Genomic DNA, 2,427 nt, shown 5'->3' with positions numbered 1-2,427 from the left:
ATATTACATTTAAAATAAAAAATGATATTACTATTTTGTGCAAGTGTTTGTAAGTTTAAATGATAGTAATATTTTTGTTATGAATTGTTGTTATTGGTGAATAAAATGTTGTGATATGCTAATATTGTTGAGAATTATATGGAACATATTTAGTATTTTATTGATTACTGTAGTTACTATATACGTATAATAATATAAATACGTAAATATATATACGTATAATATAAATACGTATATATATATACGTATAATAATATAAATACGTAAATATATATACGTATAATATAAATACACTAGTGTGACTGCCATAAAATTTATACTTACCTGACGTAGAGGTCAACGATGATCATTTAGGTCGTTCCTCCAGAGTGAGGCCCTTGGTTGACCTGTGCGATCGTCTCAAATGTGGACGACTCGGACGCGTTATTTCTAAGTGTGGGGTCTGCGTACGCGCTTACCCCGATAATATAATCAAAATCAGAAACCCTACCATACTACTTCTTCTGAGCAGAAAACCTTCATTTCCCAGCTACATCCCATCCGTATGTCTTCAGCTCCCAAAGACGTGTGTCACCAGTTTATCATCCATTTCAATCCCAACGTTGTGATAGTATCTAATCTGCATGTACATATAATCAACGTTTGCTCTGAACATATCAATCTCGTAAGCGTAAGAAATCCGCCGAGCTGTCAACTTCAACAACTGAAAGTGTCTTCTTTCGATATAGATTGATGAATGAAAACCTCTAAACAAACTACCGCAGAATTAGTGTGTCTATGGTTGAACTGCACACATAACCCCGAAAATTGGGCATCTAAACAAAATGAAATTATGTGAACAGGTATTTTTGCTTACCAAAATATATTATTTAATGAAGGTGGATGTTGTAGACGGATGACTCGTGAAAAGACTCAATTCTCTTAACTTAATTGTGAAAGGATTAGCTGGTGTTTTGCCTGGCGAATAGACAATGTGGTAATATGTGCATAAAGGGAGACCCTAACTTTAAAACACACCGGAAGTTGGCACATACGTCTTTCAACTGAGGTATGGAAGCACAGAATCGATACAATTTTTAATTATATTTTATGTTTATTTTTCTCACCCCTTATAATAAAATATATAAAATACATTTTATTTTTTGATCGCAAATCTTTTCAAATAACTATTCTTATTTAAGTTAATATGTTATATATTTTGTCAAACTATTTAGATATTTTAAAAATATATTTATTTGAAAAGACATAAATGTATCGCATTTTTTACAGTTTTAGTAGTTTTAAAAAACTGAATGTGCAACAGAAAACTGTTTAACAGTTTAAAATAAATTCAAACAACATAATATGTACGAATCCAGTAAATGATATTGCCGAAACAGTTATTTTTAAATCAGCGACACCACAGGAATTCCTGGCTCATGAAATGTTCTATATAAAAATACGTAAATCAATTTTTTAAATTTTTTTTATCGCATATGTTTTCAAATAGCTATGTTTAATTAAGTTAATGTGTTATATATATATATATATATATATATATATATATATATATATATATATATATATATATATATATATATATATTGAAGTTAAATTCTCTAAAGCAAAATATATACAAATATATTTAAGTTAAGAATTTATTGTTTGAAACAAGAAATATATAGAGAAAACATATGCTTATTTCATTAATCCATGGATTTTCAATAATGGCTCATATCACCAGAGGAAATTAAATGCAATTAGCAAAATGTTCAGCTATGAATAAACAAATATTTTGCATTTCAGCACATATATTGAAAATGTTATTTGTATGGTGAATAAGAGTTATATAAAAATGGATTTCATACAACCTGGGCTATCCATTATCAGAATGAGTTCTGTATTTTAAACGTATATATTGCTCTACTTTTAAATATTGACTAGGATCATTCTGAAAGTATTACCTCAATGCAATATCTGACAGGATAATTCAATTGATCTCTAATCAGTGACTTATCTAATTGCCTGTCTTGCCGCACTGATGAGCTGTGACACAGCGAAACAGTACTGTATGCACATGGCTATAATGCTTCGTATATTGAATTGAACATATTTAGAAATGATACACGAATTACCATTGGCGCATTAAGCGATGCTCTTTGTGGAAACAAATCGAGCTTAGGTATTTCAGACGATATCAAAACATCGTTAATTCACTACTCGCACAGCAGCCGCCAATTAGCGTAATGGTTAGAAGCCTTGACTATCGGGTTTCGATACTGGCTTGAGGCAGTTTCCTATCTAGTCGTACTGATGAGCTGTGATACAGCGAAACAGTACTGTATGTGGATGACTATATATATATATATATATATGTATATGTATATATATATATGTATATATATGTATATATATATATGTATATATATGTATATATATATGTATATA

At 29.6% G+C, this 2,427-nt stretch overlaps 1 pseudogene; it reads left to right on the top strand.

Moving 5' to 3' along the window:
- The first annotated feature begins 316 nt into the window (after nt 1–316).
- Nucleotides 317–463, top strand: LOC145271683 (U1 spliceosomal RNA; annotated as a pseudogene).
- The last annotated feature ends 1,964 nt before the right edge of the window (nt 464–2,427 follow it).

Source organism: Euprymna scolopes, chromosome 46 (genome assembly GCF_053919585.1).
Source record: "Euprymna scolopes isolate OS-2025 chromosome 46, ASM5391958v1, whole genome shotgun sequence".
Taxonomy (NCBI): domain Eukaryota; kingdom Metazoa; phylum Mollusca; class Cephalopoda; order Sepiida; family Sepiolidae; genus Euprymna; species Euprymna scolopes.
This window is presented reverse-complemented; position numbering and strand designations above follow the sequence as displayed.